At 47.0% G+C, this 6,826-nt stretch overlaps 1 long non-coding RNA gene across 1 annotated transcript; it reads left to right on the top strand.

The window, feature by feature from the left end:
* The first annotated feature begins 2,466 nt into the window (after positions 1–2,466).
* Positions 2,467–3,843, top strand: LOC135292888 (uncharacterized). Its single transcript, XR_010355051.1, has 2 exons — positions 2,467–2,870; positions 3,350–3,843. It is a non-coding gene; the product is annotated as an uncharacterized LOC135292888 (long non-coding RNA).
* Positions 3,844–6,826: the final 2,983 nt, after the last annotated feature.

The raw sequence follows: 6,826 nt of genomic DNA on the forward strand, positions 1-6,826 counted from the left end.
ACCATCCCCAACTGGCTGGAATGTGCAGCAGCATTTCCCAACAGTCCCAGGAGCCCTTGGCTCTGTGCTGCTGGTCTGAAGAGCAAGTCCTGGACTACAGCTTTGCTGCAATTCAGAGGCAAAGGGGTTTTGGAGTTTGCTTGGGCCCCGTCTGACTTGCCAAATGAACAGCTTTGCTGTAGGCATGAAGGGACACCGGCCCATCAGAGCTTCTGCACAGCAGCCACCTGGAAGGCTCTACATTATAGGCAGTAGCTGCCTGTTTTCCACCTTTCTTCTTTGTCTTCTTTTTTCAAAGGGGACCATAGGATTCATCAAGTTCATTTCTTTATAACACACGGGTCAAAATCCATCTGTCAATGATGCCTTGTTCCACACGTTGTTTTGCATGGGACAAGAAGGAAATGGCAAATACCTATAGAGGCAAGGGCAGCTGTAAATTTTTCTACCACACAGATTGATGTCAGGTCTGAAAATGCCACACTGGGGGAATATGGCTGAACAATGGAGTGTTGAAGAGGCAGGTCTTCAAGGGGAGTTTCCACTTTCTCCACCTCAGCTGCTCTGCGAAGTCATGGACTGCCTGACTCAGTGCCTTTCTGTGTCCCAAGTATGGGCTTCTTCCTTTTGGCTCTGCGATGCAGAACCTTTTCATTGCTTCCATGTGACTGAACTCTCAAGGACCCTGATGTGAAATGTTTTAACATAGCTCCTGATAGAGCAGACAACTTTGGATTTACAAATGTGAAAGGAGAGCTTTTCTTTTGCCATTTTAAACACTGACAAGTAGGCTGGAAGGAAAGAAGGAAAGGATTCAAAAATCAGCAGAAATTGACTTTATTGTATAAAATGGGGTTGCCCCTGTCCTTTCCCTTGCCACTGTCCTCTCTCCTATGCCCTCAGAAGAGTGAACAGAAACGTGTGTTTCACTTGTAGATGAAGTATCACTGATGAAAGAGCTCTGCCACCAATGGAGTCATCTGAGTGGCCAAGCTCTGCTGGATGTCACGGAGCGTATCACAGGTACGGCCTCCCCTTCTAAGCCAAGAGGTCTCCGAGGGAGTATTTACAGGGAATGCTAGTGAACAGACAGTAGAGTAGCTCCTCCACATCAGGAGGTGCTGAGCTCTCACTGGGGCCCTTCTCAAGTCCCATAGTGGCCAGTGTCTTTAATTGCATTTAAACTCAAATGAAGTCCCATTTTTGAATGGGTACCATAACCCTTTTCCTGCTTAGCCAAATTGGTTTTGGGTACTTTCAGGAGCTCTTTCAGTGTTGATGACTGCTGGTGGATTAACAGCATAGAGGAAATGAAGTTTCTTCCACCACAGAATAGTAAATGGCTATTACATAACAGTTTGCCTGATCAGGAAACAAGACTGGTCTCCTGAGCATTTCAGGTTTTGATCTTTCAGCCAAATCTGCCATGCAAGGAGCCTGTTGGTAGTCACTTTTTGTCTGTGTTTGATATAGTTCAGTTCAGAAAATGAGCAGAGAGCAGATTCCAGAGGCAATGTGAGAAAACCCTCGTGTTTTGGATAAATTTCAGTCCCCTGTGTAGCTTTTTTCTGTCTCTATGCCCCTATTTCAGTGCACGTTGTAAGAAGAAATGCTATTAACATTGGGAGGGAAAATGTCATTAAAATGTGGAGATGCTCAAGTGCCGGGGCAAATGCCAGGGCAATGGGTCTGGGTAATTCTCCAAGACACCCTGAGGTTTGAAACAGCTCTTTGTTGGAAGCCACAAAAGCATTCTGCCAAAGACACCAGGCTAGTCTCTGGTGGTTCTCATCCAGCTGTCAAGTAGCAGCCATCTCTGGTGGGCTGGAGTTTTGAAGTGTGTTCTAATACTGCCCTTTGCTGTGGGCCACGGAGCAAAGGGGAGAGCCAGATTAGACTTTTGGCCCTTGACATCAAAGTTACAAAAATGGAATCATTGCTTTTATTAGAAATCTCTCAATTGCCTCTCTAGGGTGCATTTCCAAATCTTCTACGTGGGTTTAGACAACTTGTTAATGGAAATAGAAGGCAATTTGACGTTTCATTCATTGTTCATGCAGAAAGAAATTGTGCAATAATTGAGTAAAGGTACAAAGTCTGCCACACGTACAAGGCTCTGGTTGGAGATATTAGTCCCGAGGGGTTGGTGGTTGTGTTTCAAGGATGATCAGCTGCATTGCCCGTTTCTGGGTCGTGGGGCTGTGTGTGCTGTTTCACTGATCTTGGCCCGAGAGGCTTCCAAGAAGCAAGAGCAGAGGTAGATCCCTGTTTGCATGGAGGCTGGTGGGTAAGCAGCTGTGTCTCTCTCCTGGCAGTGCTTGTGGAATGGGCTCATGCCAGGAGCCCTGAAGCGGTCGAGCGCTACACCCTGCCCGTGCTCTGGTCCTGCCTGGAGAACAAGGCGCTGCCAGTGCGAAGCGCCAACATCCGCACTGTGGTCACCAAGCTGGCCTGTGCCCTCTGCGAGACACTGGGCAGCCAGATCATTAAGTTTGCTGACAGCACACCTCCACATGTGCAGGAAAACCTCAACAGCCTTCTGGGTTGGTGAAGGTTTGATGTTCTCCAGAAAGCGGACAAGTTTCTGAGCTGGACACCACCGGACGTGACTTTTCAGCTGTGCCAGGAATGACAAAATACTAAGGAAGGGTGTGCATCTGCCCCCGCTCTGTTATCAGCATTGCCCTTCCTAGTCATGACATGGGGGGCCATAAGCAACTGCAGACTGATGACAAGGTAAAGATGAAGTATGGATCAGCCTCAAGTGAACCCAGACTGAGGAAAAGGTGAAGACTAAGCATGGATCAGCCTGAAGCAACTGCAGACTGAGGACAAGGTGAAGACCAAGCATGGATCTGCCTCACACAGAGGTGAAGTGGGAGCTGGGCCGCTCTCTGTTGGGAGGAAGGGTCTTGTGGCAGCCCAGAGAGTCTGTGCACATTGGCAGGGAACATTGGCTTGAATTACATAATGGCTGTACACATTGTGCCCTGCATGTGCCCTGCAATGAGCTGTGCTGCTGGCAGTGCCCCGTGGAGCTGTAGGGCTGCTCAGCTGTGGGGCAGGGAGAGGAGCAGGAGGGTGCATGTGCAGCTGAGCCATGGCTGGAGAGCACAGGGCTCTGGGCTCCCTGCTGTCCCAGGGCAGCCCAGAGGCCAGGCTGTTCCTGTGGCAGCTCTGTGGAAGTGGGGCAGGGTTTTCCTCTGGTCTGCTTCAAGTTGCAGCCAGCAGGAGCATGTTTCCCTGTGCAGCTCTTTAGAAGCTTCCAAGGAATCTGTCCCATTAAATACGGAGCTTCAGATGCTTTAGGTTTGCATTCCAGGCTCTGTTAAACTTTGTGTCTCCACAGATACGACTGGCTACAGTCTTTCCAAGAAGTTTTCTCTGGACATTTCTGATATTCCCTTACCAAGAAAGTCCTTGCCTCCAGTCCAGAAATGCTCTTTCGTCCAAGATCAGGAAGAAGCTACCAACTGTCCAAAGAATGTTTCAAGAATAGGATTTAGGCTTTAGGATTATCAAGAATAGGATTCATTAAGAATAGGATTCATCAAGAAAAGTATTCATCAACAATAGGATTCATCAAGAATAGGATTCATCAACTATAGGATTCATCAACAATAGGAGTTAGGATTTTGGAATAGGTTTAGGCTTCATAGTTGCAGATGTATCTATGTTCTGATAGTTTTGAATAAATGTGTTTGATTGTATATTTAAATTTTGATGACATATTTTAATTGTATATATTTTATTTTGATGATTTAAAAAAACTTAAATGAATCAATTAAATTTAAATAAACCAAAAGAAGAATGTGACACCAGGATCTCCTGGAGATTATGGGAGTGCAGTGTCTCACCACATCCTTTCTTCACTGGGCCTCTCTTCTTCCTCTTTTGCCATGTTTTCTTTGTGTCACTTGTGCTGCTGTTTTTAACTTGTCATGACAACAGGGCCACACATTGACATGTTTGGGGGACAATGGATCCAAAAGATCCTGTATGGTCAAAAGTTTTCTACCTAGATGAGTTCTGTGCTCACCAAAGGCCTGAGCAAAGAAACAAAGAGAAGTGTGCCCAAATGCCAAAGCTTTGCTCCTTTGCAATCTCGCACAGAGCTGGTTCACAGGTGTCTTCAATCACAATTTCATAGGTAAGAAGAGGTCGTGTATTTCACTGGGAAACGATGCACTGCTTTGGAAAAGTCATCTGTATATAGATTTACCCAGGCCAGCAGTCCAACTTTGTTGTTTGCAACTTGTTTGCAGAAGGATGAGTGGACTGGGAGGCCAATAACGAGTGACAAGGTTTCCTCAAACCTAAAGTGCAGCCTGTGTGCCATTCAGCCCAGAGCTGAGGGATCATTTGTTCCCATGGACCACTGCCTGCCAGGGTAATGAATTCCTGCATAGCTGGAACAAGCAATTCAGGATTCTGCTCCAGAATTGCTTGGTGGGCTGCATAATCATTGACAATACTCCCTATCCAGAAATTCTTTTGCAGTTTCCTTTCATAGTCTTTTGAAGCTTTTAAAGTTCACATTTCAATTTGCTTTGCCTTAAGGGAAAACACTTCCTGGGCCCAATGCATAGTGCAAGCTCTTGACAGCAAAGTCCTCATGGTTGCCAGCTTCTGATGTTACAGAAGAAACTGCGTGTGAATGCGTTAATTAGGTTTTCTGATGGAAAAACTCTATGTCACGTGGCTGCATGTGTTTGCTTAGCTATGAGTCTAATCCTGGCCTAGTAAAGCCCAGGCAGGGTGGCATGTTGCAGGGAAAACAAGTCCATGTGCTTATGGGGTTGCCATCAGCAGCAGAGTGAACGTGTGCTTTGGGGCTTTCTCTGGAGACACAATTAGGGACCTGCTCCATGCCACAATATTCTCTTAGATCTTTCTAAAATATTCTAAAAAGGGCAGTGAAACTTCACATCTCCTTGCAAAGCCACTGTTTGAATAGGGGCATTCTTGTCCCTCCTCAAAGCCATTGCTGTTGCAGACCAGAAACATGAACATCCACAAACAGGAACAATGCGAGGACCTCCTGCTGCTGCTTCAGAGCACTGGGAATGCAGACCTGGGTATTACTAATGTGAACACTTAATTAGCATTTCATTCTCCTTCACAATATCCAGATCTCTGGGTTTTTAGTTTCAGCAGCTGCTGGACTGGCTCTAGGGAAGAACAGTAAATGGGAAACAGCGACTGCCAGCCTTGCAGGGGTGGGGGAAAACCTGGAGTGTCTGCGTCAAAAGATGAATGGGAAGAGTGTAAATGCCAAAGCCAAAGCTTTGTTAGGATAGCAGGATCAGTTCTTTACTGCATGCTTGCATGAAGGTCATGTGGGACCTCCTTTTTGTATCTCATGCAAAAAAGGAGGTCTTAATAATACCATGCTACTTAAACCCACATTGTGATGTAGCTCTATAGTGGTTCACAATGAAGCAGATTGCATGCTTTGTCACTGCCAGCCCTGGTGACCCTGTGAGGGACTGTAGTGTATGCCATGCCTGTTTTACATCCAAGCAAAGCTTGATTTTGCTTATTAGTATAGAATAAATACAAGAATAGTAAAATGGACAACTAAACTGGCCACTTTGGAGGATATGCTCATGGTTTCACACATCACTCCTATACCTCATGCTCTCAAGGCTTGCACTCATCATGAAATATTTTAATAGAAAAACTCAGATCCCATGTTACATCTGAATAAAATTGCATCAGATCATCAAGAATTCTGCAGGCAGGAACAAGACAAAAGCCTTCTGACTCTCGCTTTAAGCTGTCCTGGATTTCTGATGCTCTTTCTGAAAGCTGCTATAGGCAGAGTGCTTGTAGTTGTTTTTATGGGCTTTATGAAAGATATGTGGAACAGTCTGCAGGGCTCTCTGAGCAGAAAACTGCTTGTCCAAGCCCAGGGACATCGTGCTGGCAGAAGTGGAACGGCCCCGCTCCCAGCCCAGGAGTGTGAGCTGTGCCACACTGGGCAGAACAGACACGAGGGACTCCAGCCCAGCTGATTCCCCTGCCGTGACCACTCCACAGAGCTCTGCCATTGGGAGAAAGTCCCAGATGCCAGACGAGCCACCGAACTTTCATCTCCTGCTGGAACTGCTCCGTGACAGCTCCTGTTCTTCCTGAGGGAGAACCCGGAGCCATCTTGTGACGCGTGTCCTGGGGGGATTGTCCTCCGGCATTTTGGGCCTTTGTTCCAGAGGGGGGACAGTGAGGTCTGACAGTTTGATATCTAGAAGTCACTGGCCTTTTTTCTTTAGTTTTCATTTCCTGTTGCTGGAAGGGGATTGTTGGAACAGTTTAGAAGACACAACTTATTGTTTTAAGTTGTCTCAAACTGCATGGGATAGATAGCTTCACACAGGAACATCCGCAATGCTGCTGAAGGGAAGGCACAGAGGGAGACAAACCCAGTATTTCTGAGGGAAATTCCTTGGCACCAAACCAACCTGAGTCATCAAACAGTGCACCTGATGTTTCAAGACATGGGCCAAAGGGGAACCCTTGCAGTGTGTTTGGTCCAGGCCGGGTCATGCTCAAGGCAAAGGTGTGTCAGTGCACTTGGCTCCTCGTCTCCTCCTTGTGTCCAGCACAAACAGGAGCCCAGAGCTCCTGCAGAAACCATCACACCAGCCAGTGGGAGCAAACTTTTGTCCAGTGCTCACACAGAGCTGTGGGGTCCAGCACTGCACCTCACTGGGATGAGGAACTGTTCCAGCCCTCTTGGGAGGAGCTAAAAGGGGGTTTGGCTTTCAGATCAGCTCCTTCCCTGCTCTGGATTTGCTGCCCTGGTTGAGCTGCTGCTTGTGGCAAC

Source organism: Passer domesticus, unplaced genomic scaffold (assembly GCF_036417665.1).
Source record: "Passer domesticus isolate bPasDom1 unplaced genomic scaffold, bPasDom1.hap1 HAP1_SCAFFOLD_55, whole genome shotgun sequence".
In the NCBI taxonomy this organism is placed as follows: Eukaryota; Metazoa; Chordata; class Aves; order Passeriformes; family Passeridae; genus Passer; species Passer domesticus.